At 44.8% G+C, this 18959-nt stretch overlaps 1 protein-coding gene across 6 annotated transcripts in view; it reads left to right on the forward strand.

The window, feature by feature from the left end:
• Positions 1 to 18959, forward strand: part of ADAMTSL3 (ADAMTS like 3) — a 395806-nt gene that overhangs the window by 342137 nt on the left and 34710 nt on the right. The window lies entirely within an intron of this gene.

The raw sequence follows: 18959 nt of genomic DNA on the forward strand, positions 1-18959 counted from the left end.
ATGAGCAAATGGGCTCGATTTGTTCACTAGGCAACCTCTCGTAACATATGACCACAAGACGTTCCACTTCCTGATATACTGGAATACCTGCTATACCTCAAACACTCAGCTCAATCAGGGTCCACCTAGTAGCCATTGCAACCTTCCATGTAACAGTGGAAGACGCTACAGTCTTCGCACACCCAGTAACCAAGCAATTTTTGAAAGGTCTCCAGGCTCTATACCCAAAGGTGCCCCCCCCAAGAGCCTTGGGACTTACACTTGGTATTAACAACCCTCACAAAACCACCATTTGAACCCATAGTGACATGTTCCCTATGCCATTTATCCTTAAAGACGGCATTCTTGATAGCAATAACATCAGCCTGCAGAGTGAGCGAAATGGCTGCTCTGATGGCAGAACCACCTTTCACAATATTTTTTAAGGGCAAGGTCATGATGCGACTGCACCCAAAATTCCTCCCCAAGGTGTGCTCCCCTTTCCACTTGAATCAGACAGTATACTTATCAGTATACTTTCCAAAACCCCAGGTTAATGCATTTGAAGCCCAGATGCACACCCTAGATATCAGGAGGGCTCTTTCCTTCTACATTGAAAGAACAAAATCTTTCAGATCCTCTTCTCGACTTTTCGTCTCCATTGCAGGTCATAGTAAAGGAAAACAAATTTCACCACAGAGATTGTCACATTGGATCTCAGAATGCATTGCTACTTGTTATTCGCTAAACGACCTACGTTCACCAGTTCCGATTCGGGCACAATCCACAAGGGTAGTCACCACGTCCGTTGCTTACCTGAGGAAAATCCCACTGCATGATTTATGCGCAGCAACCATGTGGTCATCAGAAAACACCTTTGAAAAACATTATGCACTTACCTCAGGACCCCTCTAGCATATTAAACTAGCAAAAGCTGTACTACAAACGGCATACTTACCTGATCTGAAGTCCCTGCCTCCATAAGAAAATATTGCTTGTAGTCACCTGATGTGGTGCACCCCCAGGGATGCCTCTCGATGAAGAAAAGGCGGTTACTCACCTTCCTGTAACTGATTTTCTTCAAGATGAGCGTCCCTGGGGGTGCTCCGCTACCCTCCTTTCCTCCCCTCTACTTCAGAATGCCCTTATGATAACATCTTAATATATTATTTGCTGGGTTCCAGATAGAGAAGAAACTGAAGGGAGGGAGACTGCGCATGTGCGATAGTACTGAGGGAGGCTCCCGTGTGCCGTGTATGCGCGACCCCCAATACATTGCTGAGAAAAATCCATCAAGAAGCTCTGGGGTTCTCAACACCTGGTGTGGAGCACCCCCAGGGACACTCATCTTGAAGAACGTCAGTTACAGGAAGATGAGTAACCTCTTTTCTGAGACTTGAAGATGAAAAGTGATAAGCACATGTTGAGCTAGATAAATTCATGGAGGTCCATCAATGGCTATTAGTCAGGATGCGTAGGAATGGTGTCCCTAGCCTGTGTTTGTCTGGAAATGGATGACAGGAAAGGGATTACTTGATGATTATCTGTTGTGTTCCCTCCCTCTGGGGCATCTGGTATTGGCCACTGTCAGCAGACAGGATATTGGGCTAAATGGACCTTTGGTCTGACTCAGTCTGGCTGTTCTTATGTTTTATGTTCTTATGATGTTGTTGTTGTTGTTACCTTTGTATTTATTTATTTATTCATCCCCCAGGAATTCATTGGAGAAATATCAAATATAGGTCTGTGAGATTTGTGGGTTTACGGATTCTTTCTCCTCCTCATCAGTATCTACAGATAATGTTGATTAGAAGGTAGGCTTCTTCTTTTAGTATCTAGGAGACCCTGACTAGACCCATGGGCATTTTCCCGCATTGTCCTTTGTTGTAAGTAGGCTAAAAGAAGGATTTATTTGCTCTGCTGCAATGTCTGACTTCTTTTCTGTGAATGACAGCCTGCCTGTTTTGGCACATTATGTATTACCACACAAAGCTCAGCAAGATACGTTGAGGAGCGCTCAGCAAGGCCTAATCCTGCATGTAGGGTTGCCACGCGTCCGGTTTTGAACCGGACAGTCCAGTATTTTAGCTTTCTGTTTGGGAATCAAATTGAGAAAATATAAATGTCCGGTATTTTCTAAATAAGATGTAATGTAGATTGTGATGTAATGTCAGGTGTGTCTGGTTTTTTTTGTTGAAACCATCTGGCAACCCTACCTGCATGCTTTATTCATGCAGCTGAGTGACTATGGTTGCATGCAGGCCATTTATTTGCTTGCCATGCCACACAAAAAAAGGATGTATGAGGGAACAGAAAGTGTCTGTGTGCACACTATGGCATATTTCATGGTGCCATGTTCTTGGCAGAATCTTTAAATGCCTACACATTTTCTTGGCTTTGGTATTTTTTATGTTGAACCAGATTCTATATTCAGCTACAGCTGTGCAACCCAGGGATTTCTTTCTGGGAAATTCTTTACATACTGTACTTTTGCACTCTCTGTTTCACTCACTGTGCACACACTTGCCTCTCTCTTGGCAGTACAGTCCATGTGGATGAGCATGTAATAATTTTCTTACTGCACCATACAGAAAATATTAGTTATGGATCCGTACAAAAATTGACACCTTAGTGGCTCATTCAGCAGAACATTGTTCAACAGTGCAGAAGAGCTAGAGCTAGGAATGGCCTGCCATGCAAACTGGCAGAGATTATGTTGAGATGTGCAGCTATGAGGATGGAGGGAAGGGGAGTGTGAACTTTCAAGCATCCCCTAGTGGCTAGCTAGTGACTGTACAGTGTGCTCTTTCATTGAATGACTGGTGTCCAAAAAGCCTACAAAAATAATGTCTCTAGTCTGAACAGAATGCTTTGGGATTCTAGATTTATTAGACTGTATTACATGGAACAATTTAAGTCACCATTAACATCATCAAACAAAAAAGTTTTAATATGACATTTGTTATGTGCAGTTGAACATATTTTTCCTGTCTCACTATTTCATTAATTTCATTTTCTCTCTCTCTCTCTCTCCAAAACACTTTCTCTCATGTTCTAATCATCAGTTTCAAATTACAAAAATGGAGCTATATCATGTAAAGCATATACTCTAATAAGTAACAGACCATCAGGGCAATGGCTATGAAAATTATTTTTACTAGTTTGCTGAAGCTAATACTATAGATTTCTATTTTCCTTTCAATTTATAATAAGAATATTTTCCCTCAAATTGTAACAAACTCACTTTTATAGGTCCCAGAACACATATGTTAGGAGATATTCATAACATTCTGGAAAGATTCATATTCCACTGTTTTAGCCAACTATTTTTCAATCAACACATGTGGTATAAATATCAATAGCACTTGCTCCAGATTGCTCCTGGATAACATTTATTGTATTTGCAGAAAGGATCTTTTGTGATTATTACACAAAATAAACTAAACCTGTCAGACTCTATTTATTCTAAAAGGCTGAAAGTTCTAAGCTGAAGTAAAATGAGGCGGGATGTGTGTGTGTGTGTGTGTGTGTGTGTGTGTGTGTGTGTGTGTGTGTGGAAATGGACAAATATGTATAAACTGTGCATTGTGTGCCACCTTCTGGTGATAAAAGAGAACCACTGTGTTTAAATTGTATACATCACATACATCTTATTGCACTTCTGAATTTATTATGTAATGGAACCTTCTCAGAGTTAAGGGGCTGCCTTTTGATCCATATTTTGTATAGCACTGAACATACTTTTGCTCCTCTACGTATAGTAATATACTGTTAAAATCCATTAAGGATGCAAAATATTGACTCATTGTTAGCTTGTTAGATGTTCTCTTATTTATACACATTTAACAGATATGAACCACTTATGTACCATCAGTATCAGAGAAGCAGTTTTACACAGTTGAAATTGTTGCAAATGAAGCCAACAATTTGATCTTCCCTCAGTCCTTTTCATTTACTTACACTGTTCCAGATGTGCTTTTGATATTGTCATTCTGTCCTTTATATCCTAATTTTCACGTCAGAGAAACGTTATAATGGTAAAATCCCTGGTCTTAGGGTCATTCATGTTGTTTAGCTTCCCTTTTGTGCTTCTAAATGCGAATTAATAGTGGGTTTCAAAAGTCGGTAGAGGGCAACACTGTCGTATTTTGTAAAAGTATCAAACATATTAGCAGGAATACAGGACAGAATGTTGCTATTCTTAATTAACTTAATGAAGGGAAAGTGTCTTAGTCTTATTTTTCTTTCCTTTATATGAACTGATTATAAAAAGTTATCTGTTCTCATTGTTGGCTTTTTCTTTTTTGTGTGTCCTCCCCTGCCTCATTTGCCTCAACTTCTTTCAGAGACAACATTCTCCAATTAAGGAATCTAATTTCTGGTCTATTTCTCTTTTCATATTCTTTATATTTACTGTAGATAAATTGGTCATAAGTGATTGAGATATTAGCCTCTCCTACTGAAAAATCCGCTGCAGGGTACAAGGGATGAAAAAGTCTCTTAGGTTTTTCACAGTTAAATTGCTGTAATTATTCTGCAGTAACAGAGGGACTTGGGCAGAGGACTTGCCTTCCACCACTATCTGTACCTCCCCCAAAGAATGGCTGAAAACTCATAACACACCGATCCCCAGAAATCTGCCTGGATCTTGGAGGATCTACTGGATCCTCATCATGCCCAGATTTATGCTGACTCTGGACACATGGCTCACCAGTACCCTCCACCTCCTTCGGACAGGGCACCTCCTGCAGGCCATTGCCTCTGGAGACTCCCTAAAAAAGGGCCTCGAGGAATTGATCCATGACACTAGGGGATCTCCATCCTGAAGCTGCATTAACTTTTTAAGAGAGAAGAAATATGAATAGAGGCAATATAGAGGCAATATTGATCAAGGAGGAGGAGTCCCAGTGAGTGACAAGGATATTTTAGAAAATAAAAGCCATTGATGTGGACACAAAGGCAAAATTAGGACAGACAAATAATTGGCTGGATAACCGTAGTCAGAGAGTTGTTGTTAACGGTTCTAAATCCTGCTGGAAAGGGATAACAAGTGGAGTTCCTCAAGGGTCTGTTTTGGGACCCGTACTGTTCAATATCTTCATCAATGATGTAGATATTGGGATAGAGAGTACACTTATTAAGTTTGCAGATGATACCAAACTGGGTGGGGTTGCGACTTCTTTGGAGGATAGAGACATAATTCAAAATGACCTTAGCAAGTTAGAGAAATGGTCAGAGGTAAACAGGTTGAGGTTTAATAAAGAGAAATGCAAAGTGCTCCACTTAGGAAGGAACAATCAGTTCCATACATACAAGATGGGAAGCAACTGTCTAGGAAGGAGCATGGCGGAAAGAGATCTAGGGGTCATAGTGGACCACAAGTTGAATATGAGTCAACAGTGTGATGCTGTTGCAAAAAAAGCAAATATGATTCTAGGTTGTATCAACAGGTGTGTTGTAAGCAAAACTCGTGAAGTCATTCTGCCGCTCTACTCTGCGCTAGTTAGGCCTCAGCTGGAGTACTGTGTCCAGTTCTGGGCGCCACATTTCAAGAAAGATGTGGAGAAATTGGAAAGGGTACAGAGAAGAGCGACAAGAATGATTAAAGGTTTAGAGAACAGGACCTATGAAGCCAGGCTTCATGAACTGGGCTTGTTTAGTTTGGAAAAAAGAAGATTAAGGGGGGACATGATAGCGGTTTTCAAATATCTAAAAGGGTGTCACAAGGAGGAAGAAGAAAATTTGTTCCTCTTGGTTTCTGAGGACAGGACAAGGAGTAATGGGCTTAAAGTGCAGCAGGGGATGTTTAGATTGGACATTAGGAAAAAATTCCTAACTGTCAGGGTGGTCAAATATTGGAATAAATTGCCAAGGGAGGTGGTGGAATCTCCCTCTCTGGAGATATTTAAGAACAGGTTGGATAGACATCTGTCAGGGATGGTGTAGACGGAGCTTGGTCCTGCCTTGAGGGCGGGGGGCTGGACTCGATGACCTCTTGAGGTCCCTTCCAGTCCTATTATTCTATGATTCTAAATTAAGTGGCAGGCCACAACTTTATATTAAAGTCTAACCTGGGAGGGATGCTACTTATCCATCACCAATATTTTTTAATATCTATCACCAAGCATTTAATTGGCTCCAGTGTGGGGCTACAGGCTTCCTTACAATATAACCTGTAATTGGCACCAGGTTCCAGGGCTCCTAAGCATACAACTCATAATGTGGGGATGGCTCTCTCCACAGTGTACCCCCAGGACTTATTAATGGAGATTGCCTATCTCCTGGAGCTGGAAGGGACCTTGAAAGGTCATCAAGTCCAGTCCCCTGCCTTCACAGGAGGACCAAGTACTGTCCCTGACAAATTTTTGCCCCAAATCCCTAAATGGCCTCCACAAGGATTGAACTCACAACCCTGGGTTTTAGCAGGCCAATGCTCAAACCACTGAGCTATCCCTCCCCCAATACCATCTGTCCCTTAATCCTAACACCCTTCCCCATGCAGCACAGTGGGGCTCTTAGGGCTTGTCTACATTTCAAAATATAATTTCAAAATAGCAAGGCGAGCATCCACACTACCACGCCTGTTATTTTGAAATAATGGGCTTGTTGTTTAATAACTCCTGCTTGTGAAGAGGAATAAGCTTATTTTGAAATAGTTATTTGGGGAGTTATTATTTCAAAATAACTTATTTTGAAATAACCTAGTAGTGTAGATTCAGCCTTAGGGTGAGACCTTACAACCTTCATAGGCCCGTGGTCCCCAACACGGTGCCCGCGGGCGCCATGGCGCCCGTGGGGGCATTTCAATGCGCCCGCCAGGTGCTCGGGGCTGGCCTGGCCCCGGGCACATGACGCACGGGCGCTTGCGGGGGGAGCACGCTTGGCGGGGGGAGCGCCGGGCGCGCGGCACTCGGTGGGGGGGGCAGAGGCGGGCGCCGGCCCCGGGCACGCGGCGGGGGGGAGCGCCAGCCCCGGGCGCGCGGCGGGGGGAGCACCGGCCCCGGGCGCGCGGCACTCGGTGGGAGGGGGGGAGCGCCGGGCGCGCGGCACTCGGTGGGAGGGGGGGAGCAGGAGGGGGGGAGCGCCGGGCGCGCAGCACTCAGCAGGAGGGGGGGAGCGCCGGGCGCGGGCGCATGGCACTCGGCGGGGGTTGGGAGGGAGCGCCGGGCGCGCGGCACTCGGCGGGAGGGGGGGAGTGCGCGGCACTCGGCGGGAGGGGGAGAGCGCCGGCACCGGGCGCGCGGCACTCGGCGGGGGGGGGGAGCACCGGCCCCGGGCGCGCGGCCCTTGGAGGGGGCCCTGCCCCCGGGAGCGTGGCTATGGGGGGGCCCCGCCCCCGGACGCGCAGCTGGGGGGGCCACCCCCGGGCGCGCAGCTGGGGGGAGCGAGCGGCAAGGGGGGACCCGCCCCCAGGCACGCTAGTGTCCCCGCCCCCTGGCGCCCGGCGGGCAAACGGCCAAGCCCCCTGGCGCCCGACAACCTCAAAAGGTTGGGGACCACTGTCATAGGCTATGACATCAACCCATGATCCATCACTGAAATCCCAGGTCTTTTATCTCTGGGAATTTACTCTTAACCACACTAGAAACTAGCCACAAGTTGCAACAAATAAACATCACTGCCTAATACTTCAGGTGCTAAGCGCATTTCTACTTAACCCACTCTGGCTTGGTGCTGTGAGGAAGGCAAAAAAACTCCTGAGTCCTTTGCCATTTGCCCAGTGGGAGAAAAAAATCCTACTGATCCCCTGAAAAATCACATAATTGGCTCAGCCCACAGAATCTGTCAGGCCCGGTTCCATTCCTAGCTCAAGTGAGTAGTGTAGGTGCTGGAACAAAGCTCAGAAAGCTCCACGTGATCACTTCACTGGGCTGAATCCAATACAGGCCAATTGGCACCCCTCTCATCCAGCTGGATGCTAGAGACACCTATGGGAAGGAACTTCCCTTGGCAAGTGCCTCCCTCCCTTGCTACTAAGTCACTGATCCTTTCACCACATGCCCCATTAATTTTCCCTGTACATTGATGCATGTGGATGGCATTTTCCCCCTGTAGTTTTTTGCTCAGGCAAAACTCTCTGAAGTCAATGGTATGTTGCATGATTGCAGTGTTGGGTTACACCAAAATCTTTATCAGTACCTCTGCTTGCACTAGCACAGACAAAATAATCCAACAATTGTCTGAATTACTGTTGCTGTGATCATTTTGGTTTGTAGGGACACAGTCCTATATTATGAATGCTTATATTGCCTCTTTAGAAATAGGTCATGATTTCAAAAATAACATTACACTCCTATATTATTATTTAGGTGTCTAAATAAGTGGCCTGACCTAAAGAAAACCCCACTGACTTCAGAGGGAGCTAATGAAAACTTAAGCACTAATGAACGTCTACTTATTTGGATGCCTATAAAAGGATTTTAACATCTATTTTTAAAACCTATTTTTAGAAATCTTGGCCTTAAATTTCAGTAGGTGGCACTGAAATTGAGTTATCTGTGAGTGGCTGCTAGAGAATCAAAAAGTGGGACAGATTTTGCTCCTTGTGAAGTTGGTGCTGGTTTGCAATGACCTACAATAAGATCAGTTACAGGACATCCCCGCTATAATGTGCCCCAGTATACATCTGTTCTGCACTAAATTCATTAATGCTTGTAAGAACTGATGCATTGTAAGTCCTCCCATTCCCTGCTCTTAAGTCACGCAAAAAATCCCCAATTTGCAAAAATGAAAGTCAGCCACAGGGAAGAAAATTCCCCACTTTAAGTTGTTTCGCTGTAAGTCCGAGTTTTTTGGAACATATCTTGGACTTATAGCAAGAACGGCCTGTATTGGGTCTAAAGAAGATTTGTGACCCAGCATTGATCACTGTGGGATAATTCAGGTGAGTACAGAAAGATTTAAGCCACTTCTGCTAGAGAAAAGAATGTTTGAAGTGAGCGCAGAAAGTTTCTTAGAAATAAAGTTTAACTCTGCTATAAATATGTGTTTGTAGGACAAGCAATATTCAGATGACTTTCATGGAGTAAGTTACTCAATCCATAATATTTCCTTCTTAACTTTAGAAGCTAAACTACCATGTCTTCTTTAAGTAAACTTTTGGGAAAAGAAAGTGTTCGGCAAAAAGTGATTTGTGCCAACAGAATTCTGCCTTGCTTTTGAATGAGAAATGCAGGATACTTTATGAGATTCTACATTGCCAGGGAAAAAAGTTCTGAAGAAATATCTAATGTTTTAGAGTCACCATTTAGTAAGCCAAGATTTTTTATAGTGTGTAATAATTCATAGGGCTTTCAAGATTGGGGAAAATTTATTTTTGAGCACTGAATATATTAAAGACACTCCATAGTAGAAAGTTTTTTGTAAAACCCACTTGTTTCACAGTCCCTCCAGAACTGGAATATTTTCCATAATATTTGCTGTCCTGGGGCCACTAATTGTAATTAAAAAAAAAAGAAAAAATAACTTTCTTTTCCTTCCATGGAACATTGAGTATTTTAGAGCTGCTCTGGTAATGGTGGAAAATAATCTCTGTTTGATGTCAGAGAAATAGTTTAAATTTTAAATTTAGTTTTATAGCTCCTTAGGTCTATAGGTCTAAATTTAGGTCTGTAGCAGATAGTTTTAACATCAGAAGGTTTAGATCCATGCAGGATTAAAATTCTGGTTTTAAAAGTTTTAAAAGCTCATCAGGCCCCAGTTCAGGAAAGCATCTCTGTTCAGGAAGGGCAGTAATGCACATGCTGAACTTTTAGCATGGGCTTAATTTGTTTATTTAGCATATGCACAGTCGTTTATCCAAGTGATGTCATCTTCAGTGGCATGATGCAGTTCTTCTAGATCTCCACTGATCCTAGTCAGCAGGATTCATTGACAATGGGTGTCATCATCAGTGTTGCACTGCAGCTGCACAAAGGGCCATCATGAAGGCTCCAGCAATACTGGTTGGTTGCACAGAGGCCTTGCCCAGTCTGGGACCTGTTCAACAGGGACCATTGGCAATGGGACAACCAGGGGATTATAACAGCTATCCATTCTTCTTGCCAGTGTTTCCGCCCTAGCATCCTGACATAGAGGATGAGACCATAATGGGCAAGGTGACAGCAAACAAGCAGCTGGTGATTTTAAAAGGTCGTTGTTCAGGGGCTGGCTTAGGTGGCCGCATACTTTTTCCACTAACTTGCTAGTGGCAGCCTCTCATCTGTTATGAGGAGAAGCAGTGTTGCTCAGAACTAGAAGCCATGGCAATGAAGTCAAATAAATGGTGCGGGAGATGTTGTGCATGACGACATGTAACTACATAGCCACTAGCTTGGTGTGTGACAAATCCATACTGTTGCACAGTAATTCACCACCAAATACGAGGTTGCAGAAGCTGACATCAATAGAGATGGAACACAATCCCCTTCTCCCCCCTCCCCCAACAAACCTGTCAGTTTGCTAAGAAGATTATTGCATGTCTTAGCTTTAGCTTATGTCTTCTTAAGTTGAGCATGGTAACTCAGTGTGCAGTCTATGGTCATGCCTAGGTCAAATTGTTCTCTTTCGCCTCTGGTGATAGGACAAGAAGCAATGGGCTTACATTGCAGCAAAGGAGGTTTAGGTTGGACATTAGGAAAAGCTTCCTAAGTGTCAGGGTGGTTAAACACTGAAATCAGTTGCTCTAGGAAGGTTGCATAATCTCCATCACTGGAGATATTTAAGAGTAGGTTGGATAGACATCTATCAGGGATGATCTAGATAGTGTTAAGCACTGGACTTGATGACCTCTCAAGGCCCCTTCCAGTTCTGGTATTCTATGATTAGTGTTATGCTTGACTTGGGTCCATTGCAGGCTTTGGGAGGTCAATGGCTTTTTTGGGGTGCCATATCTTCGGAAGCCTGCCTTCACTGATGATCATACTGAAGAACTGCGCAAGCCAAGATTTTTTGGGAATTCTGGAGATATGTTGTCATAGCCTACAGCCGTTCCATGCTTGATGCTATCCAGTATTTATTCTGCTCTGTTACAGTGAGGCTACATCTACACTGGCACGTTCTCACACAAAAACTCTTTTGCGGAAGAGTTCTTCTGCAAAAACTTCCAGAAGAGAGCGTCTACACTGGCATTTGCTTTTGCGCAAGAGCATCCATGCCAGTGTAGATGCTCTCTTGTGCAAGAAAGCTCTGATGGCCATTTTAACCATAGGGCTTTCTTGTGCAAGAAATTCATGTTGCCTATCTACACTGGCCTCTTCTGGAAGAGCTCTTGCACAAGAGGGCTTATTCCTGAGCGGGAGTGTCAGAGTTCTCACGCAAGAAGCCCTGATTTCATACATTAGAATGTCAGCTTACTTGTGCAAGAACACGCGGCTAGTGTAGACAGGCAGCAAGTTTTTGCGCAAGAGCAGCTGCTTTTGAGTGGGATCGAGCCAGTGTAGACACAGCCTGAATGTTTCTCAGCCGCTTCTGATCTGGTGAACACATTTAAACATAAACTATTAATTCCTCACTTGTCTTAATTGCTTTCCTTCACAAGGATGGATTTAATAATATGTTTATGTAGTTTCTTCAGTTGAACCATAGAGTGGGATGACAGAACTCCCAAGGACATCAGTGGGAACTGGAATGTGCCCAAACTTTCACAGCCTTATGATTGTTTGTTTGGAGAAGAATGTGTGTTCTTGAGTTGCACTAGTCCCAGGGACAGTGATGGCAAGCTACTGCCTCCCTAAGATAAAGCAGTCACAGGGCCATTGATTCAGAAAGATTGCAGATTAGCCATGGGTAGTATGAGTGGTGATGCAAGTTAACTGCACAAATATGTGCCCAAGCTATCTGGGCAAATTTGCATCCAGTTGGCTAGCCTGAGCTGCCACCCAGCTACTCCCAGCTATACAGCATGCTTGGTTGAGCAGAACTTGCATGCGTCTGTCTGCTCAAGCTGAAAAGCACACATCCAGCTGCAGTGCAGACATACGCTTAGACACTTTACACAACTCTGGTAGTGTAAAGAGGCCCTAAAATGGGAGTCGATATAATTTGTGCTTTTTTATGGCCCAATGTTAACAGTCCTTCATGGAAATGAGAATTAGGCCCACAGGGTGAAATTCACTCTAGGTACCATTTAAGTCCTACATAAGCAAATAGGATTAAATAACATTTTGGCTTCTGTTCAGTTTGCCGCTGCTAAGAGGTGAAAACTCCACATAGTCCTATTGCTAATTTGTTCTCTGTTTGGCAAATGAAGTTTAATGTTCATAAGAAAGCTTATTTATGTGAGCATTTAGAGGGTAAAACATAAGCCTTATCTATCCTTTCTATGAAAATCAGTTCTCGATTTGTGTGACATGCTGTGTACCACATCGTGAGTTTGTGAGCAAGTCCTCTGGGCAGCTGATTCAGTGCTTCTTAAAATAGTAGCATAAGAGCCATAGAATCATAGAACACTAGAACTGGAAGGGACCTTGAGAGGTCATCGAGTCCAGTCCCCTGCCCTCATAGCAGGACTCAGTACCGTCTAGACCTTCCCTGATGTCATGAGAGGAATGGGAGAAATAAGTATGCTTTGCCCTGCTGCGTAGATCATTTTGCAGCAAAAAAACAAAAATAAAGGCAGTATCTCAGCTAGTATTAATTAGCCTGAATAGTTTTTAAAGTCAAATTAAATGGAAGCTGCATAATGAAAGGCTAATCAACTAAAGTGTAAAATTGTGGTTTGTGAATTGGCTCTGGCACTATGTAATCTTAAGAAAAGGAGTTGAATGTGACGCACTGTTCAAGGTTGGTAACGTACAAAACATAAATACACTTGTAAACATTGTTTTTCTAGAGTATTTTCCAAAAGTCAGAGTTTCTATTGGAAGGAATTTTGGAAAATACAGTGTGTGCAAGAACTTGATGTCTTGAGGGAGAGGCAGGGCAGAAATAGATCTGTCGTTGGAAGTATAAACAAATAAAGATGATGGAATCAGCTTGAATTGTGCATGCTTCCATATCCAAGAGCAAAGCCTGGTCAAGGGACACTATGAGAAAGTAAAGGAGCTGTTCAAAGGTTGCTTTACATTTTTCTTCTGACTTTTTTTAATTCATTTGTAGGATGCATCTCTCCACACCTTAAAACACCATAAACAAAAACCAAGTTCTGGACAGACTGCTTCATATCTCTGGATTCACACCTTATAAGGCACAGCCTGGAAATCTTTATGGTACTTTATGCTTCCCAGGTTCTGGGCTACTCTGGATGGTGAAGCACAGCAGCATGCAGCATACACTGGCCCTCTACTGCCCTGTCCCCACCCACTATCCTCTATGGCCTCTGTTCACTGCCAGAGTGGAGTAAGAGACACGTTGCAGGATCCTAGAGCCTGGACACCAGTCTTATCCCAGAAATATACATAGCAATGAAACAGTCCCTCAGCCTGAGCCCACGTTGGCTAGCATAGGCCAGCTCTAGCTTTTACTTTGCTGTGAGATGTACCGTAAGGCAGTGATTCTCAGCCTATTTACCATTGTAGACCATATTTACAGTTCTCTTGTGGGCCACATTCACACACTATATAGACCACCTGTATGGCCTTGAGGATGTCATATGAGCCACAGCTGTGTGCTGATTGAGTTGCTGTTGCCTGGGGATTGAGAATCAGTGTGTTGACTGTCATTAGTTTGGCTGTAATCCAGGTGTTGCCACTCAGTGGTTAAACTAAGGAAGAACAAGAAAGATAGCCCAACGGCAAATTCGACCACCCTTAGCCAAATAGCCCAGTAGCATTCAGGGCCCTCCCTACACACACAAAATGATATTTTTTCAGCCAATAAAATGCTGCACTGTAGTGATTCCATACAATTACCATATAATTATGATTAGTGCATAATAGCATTCATTGTCTCACATTAGATTACATTTTTAAAGACATATTAGATTTTTTTTCAGAGAAGAATCCCTTGCACTTCATGGCATTTCCACATCCACCGCAAATGGCAAAATTCATGAATACTGCCAGCCCATGTGGTTAGCTCCCCACGGCTCCTGAACTCGCCATAGCTGCTGGGAGCTAGAGTGAGTTCCCCTATGGTTCCCAGCCTCTGCTGCCTCCAGGACAGGACAGGAGACCTGTGAATATGCAGAACCACAAATAGCATTCCCGGGAATTGCAAGGGTCTCCTGTATTTTCCCTCTTGTGGTGACATTGCATAGTAGATTTAAGATTTATTGTGCATTTCTATTGGGAGTAAACTGCAAAACAGCCACATGCAGTTCTGTTTATTCCTTAGACCCATCTCCCTTCTGAGGGGCAGGGTTTGAAAAATCAGTGCTTCAATCTTTATTCGTGTGAGGTACTTGGCCTGCCTTTCACTCTGGGCAGTATTGCTTGCTTGTCTTCAACAAGGAGAAATTCACAGAGGCTGTTGACATAAAAAAAAAGATTATTTGCTAATAATTCAAACAGACTTTAAAGGTGAGTATGACAGGTGGCAGGATTTGTGACCTGCAGGGACAGGAAGAGCTATCCTTTAAACTCCTTGTTTATTCTGGAGCCCAGGCCAGAGAGCTCACTAGCTCCCGTATAGGCCCTAAAAGGCTTAGATGTTGTGGTTTGAGCTCTGAACACACAAACCTCTGGGCTTCAAAGCCCATGCCTCAACAAATACGCAGCTGTTTTTAGCATGGCAACCCAAGTCTGTCAACCCGGCTCTGAGCTTTGCTGCCACAGACTACCACTCCCTGTGTAAATGTATCCAAAGAGGGTCAGAAGGAACAAGAAGCGGGGACAGAGCAACATTACAGAGAGAATCCCTAAGAGAGGGTAGTCAGTAGTCCGACTGCAGGCCAAATCCAGACTGCCAGATGCTTTTGAATGGATCACAAATAGGGTTGCCTGATAGTTTAACAAAAAATAACGAATACATACACCCCCTGTCAAAAAAAAAAGCACGGGGGAATAAAAAGGGGGGAAGACCAAAGTTGTTAAGCAAAAAAAAAGGGGGGGGGGAGCCAAAGTTGTTAAGCAAAAGTTCCACCACTTCCTCCAGTTTGGGACCACACACTATCCACCAATGCACCCACCCTTACCTCTGAGCCAGCCCCCCAGTCTCCTTATCCCAATGCACTCACCCCTGCCTCAGACCTAGGCTCCCCACAGTGTCCCCCATCCCAATGCACTCACCCTGCCTCAGATCCAGGCCACCCTAGTGCCCCCCCCATCCTAATGCACTCACCCCTGCCTCAGACCCAGGTCCCCCTAGTGCCCCCCATCCTAATGCACTCACCCCTGCCTCAGACCCAGATCCCCCTAGTGCCCCCCCATCCTAATGCACTCACCCCTGCCTCAGATCCAGATCCCCCTAGTCTCCCCCCATCCCAGTGCACTCCCCCCTCCCCCTGAGGCAGGCATCCCCAGCGTTGGGAGCCCCCACTCCAATCAAATCTCCCCCCTCCCCCTCCACAGTGCCAGGCACGGAGGAACAATCTGACTTTTAACGTGGCTGCTCCTGCCGCCTGGCCCGGCAGCCTCGGCTCGCATTATAGGGAGAGAGAGGCATCACGTGGCCAGCTCCCCGTCTCTGCTGGTCACGTGAACCAGAGCAGCATGCGCTCCCCTTCCACCCCACCCTGGCGCCCCCCTAGCATGGCGCCCGGCAATTGCCCCCCTTTGCTAGACTCTGCCACACTCCTCATTTCCTGCCCATGCCAGATGCGGCAGAGGAAAATTGTCCCCGCCAGGCTTCCAGCCTAGGGAAACCGGAAATACCAGACATTGCACATGTCCGGTATTTCCTGGGTTTTTTTACAGGACGGAGTCTGCAAATATCGGACTGTCCAGGTGAAAACCAGACACCTGGCAACCCTAACCACAAAATCCTATTATTTTCATTATTGTTATTGTTATTAAAAAATAATTGACTGCCCCTGCCTAGGAACAAGACAACCTTGTAAGAATGTGTAGCCTATGCTTGATAGCTTATATTTAATTTAAGTTAAGAATACAGATAAACACATTTTGGACATTATTTGTGCATGTGTGTGCTGTTTTTAAAGCAGCGTCCCATAGGGCTTAGTGAACCAAACAAATAGGGCTCTCTGTGATATTAATAGGCCCATTGCTATCTGAGAAGGATTCATGTTAGCCAAAAAGATTAAATTAATTACAAGAGATGCTTAAAACAAAAGCTCTTCCTAAGTCCACCAGGATTTCTCAAAATAGTGTAAAGCTTCTTCTGGACAAGTTGAAAGATATCTTCTGATTTTGGAAACTTGTGCACTCTACAGACCATAGCTTGTTTTTGTGCTATTTTGTTCAGTGGTACACAGTCTTTTCTCTCTCTCTCTCTCTCTCTCTCTCTCTCTCTCTATGGGTGTGTCTAGACTACATGCCTCCTTCGACGGAGGCATGTAGATTAGCCAGATTGGAAGAGGGAAATGAAGCCGCGATTAAAATAATCGCGGCTTCATTTAAATTTAAATGGCTGCCCCGATCTGCCGATCAGCTGTTTGTCGGCAGATCGGGGCAGTCTGGACGCAACGCGCCGACAAAGAAGCCTTTCTTCATCGGCACAGGTAAGCCTCGTGAAACCAGGTTTACCTGTGCCGATGAAGAAAGGCTTCTTTGTCGGCGCATCGCGTCCAGACTGCCCCGATCTGCCGACAAACAGCTGATCGGCAGATCGGGGCAGCCATTTAAATTTAAATGAAGCCGCGATTATTTTAATCGCGGCTTCATTTCCCTCTTCCGATCTGGCTAATCTACATGCCTCCGTCGAAGGAGGCATGTAGTCTAGACACACCCTATATATATATATAAAGTTTTCCTGTGGGACAACAGAGTGACATCATCACATCACTCTGTGTCCTGCCTGCCTCCTCCCTCCCTCCCCTTTGCCAGTGTTTGGCTGCTCTGTGGGGCCTGGGGAGGCCCCAGAGCAGCCTCTCTCCCCAGAGGGGGCCAAAGTCACGAAGACCTTTCCTCTCCCCCAGCCCCTGGTGTTCTGGGAGACAGGGGGGCCGAAGCTGCAGCTCCGTGGCTTTTCCCCTCCACCCCCCAGTGCTCTGGTGGCCAGGTGGCCTTTCTCCTCCTCCTCCCTCTCCTCCTCCCCCCCCCCCAGTGCTCAGTGGATGGAAGCCACAAGCCCCATGGCCTCTCCCCTGCCCCCCTTCCCGGTGCTCGGGGGTGAGCCATGCACCCTCTCCCCCTCCTCACCCCAGTGCTCCTGGCAGCCAGGGGGAGGAAAGAGCCAAGGGTTGGGTGGGAGTGGAAAGGGCCGGGGGGGCAAGAGCCGGCGTGGCCTCAGGGCCAGGAGCAGTGGAGGGAAAAGCCAGGGCTGGGGCAGGCTCAGCCCCTACTTCAGCAGGGGAGAGCCTTGGCCTTGTCCCAACCCCGCAGCAGTCAGGGGGAGAGAGCCATGTCAGCCTCCACCTGGCCCTACCCCCGGCAGCCGGGGGGGGGGAGAAGTGCTGGGGTTGACTGGCCTTGGGCTGACCTGGTGCCCCAGGAGAGAGAGCTGGGACAGGCCAGAGCTGCCACACCTCAGCCTGGCCCTCCCCAGAGGAGATGGGGCTGCCTAGCCCCAAAGAGTGGGTTGGCAAGCATAGCAAGCAAGGGGCATCACTCCCTAGTGAACTTAAAAACAGTTACTAGTTACTAGTTTGTCTAGTTTAAATCTTTGATAATTTTATAGAGTGTTTCTGTCGGATTGCTTTCTAGAGAAATTGGTATGAGGAATATTTTCCTTCAGTGAAATAGCTGAATCCAAAAAATGTATCTGGTTCCTATTATACTGAAGGAAAAATGTGAGGTGTGCATTGAAAGTACTAAGCCAGTGATGGAATTGTTAAAGTTCTTCTTAAGGGCCATTCCACATCATGAAGACATAATTTGTAAGGCAATACTGCACAATGTTCTGTGAAGAAAGGGGTCTGAATTAGTATTCAAAATGGTTAGTATTTCCAAATGTTCTAATAATCAGATAGCTCTACCCATTATAATATCCTTAAATGACCAACAATAAGTGTTTTTAGTCAAGAAAACACAGTGTAGAATACAAAATAACTTTTTTCATGCCTGCTTCATGTGAATCATGCATAGTGCCTCTTTAAGCATGGCCTTGTGCCAGATATGACAAGAGTGATGCAGAGTGATTTCCCTGGACCTTTGGGACTTCAGAAGAATGCCACTGATCCAGCAGCTGGCGTGAAGGGTTGATAATAAAGTACTTTTAACGTGCTGGCATTAGTGGCTTGCAAAATTTTGATTTCAAGGCAGATGTTTGGGGATAAGATCAAGTTTAGAAAGTAGTGATAATGCTGTTTGATTAACAAATATCGCTCCTTTAAAAGAAAAAAGAATCCTAGTTTGACACTTGAGATGTTAAGTATCAGACAAGAGTGAATTCTTGGAAGTTAATGGTTTAATAGAAAAGATGACAGAATTTCACTTAAAGAGCAATTATAATACAGTTTGCCTTCTGCAGCACAATGAAAAAGAGTGTTGTGCATTAGACTGTTCCTCTCCCTATCCCTTCATCTGCTGTAGAATTGTCTCTCCAGATCCCATCATGTGGAACAGCCTTCTTATACTCGGGGCACACACCAACTCCCTGCTCTATTCTCAAATCCCATATATGTGTGTATTTCTCCCACAAGTGAAAGCACAGTTGTCTATTGTGCCTCCTAATTACTCTGTCTTTCTCTGCTTCTATTTTAAGAATTTTGTAATTTTATTTTAGCCCGGGATTTAGTTTGTATAAAAGGTGCTATTTGAAATGGCCTGATCCTGCAAACATTTACATGAGTTGTCCTTATTCATCTGAGCAATCTCATGCATCCAGTGGAATAAATTATTTGAACATCGATTTGCAAAATAGGCTCTTGTTACTTTCTGAGAATTAATGGTCATTTGTAAAGCTATTCTGTTAGGTTTCCATGGAGTGTTTAACTTTTTATTACTGATTTGTGCTGAAGTACTGCTGAAACTGAGTGTTATAAATGGGAATTATCAATTTGA

Source organism: Pelodiscus sinensis, chromosome 14 (assembly GCF_052426305.1).
Source record: "Pelodiscus sinensis isolate ZL-2025 chromosome 14, ASM5242630v1, whole genome shotgun sequence".
NCBI classification, from domain to species: Eukaryota; Metazoa; Chordata; order Testudines; family Trionychidae; genus Pelodiscus; species Pelodiscus sinensis.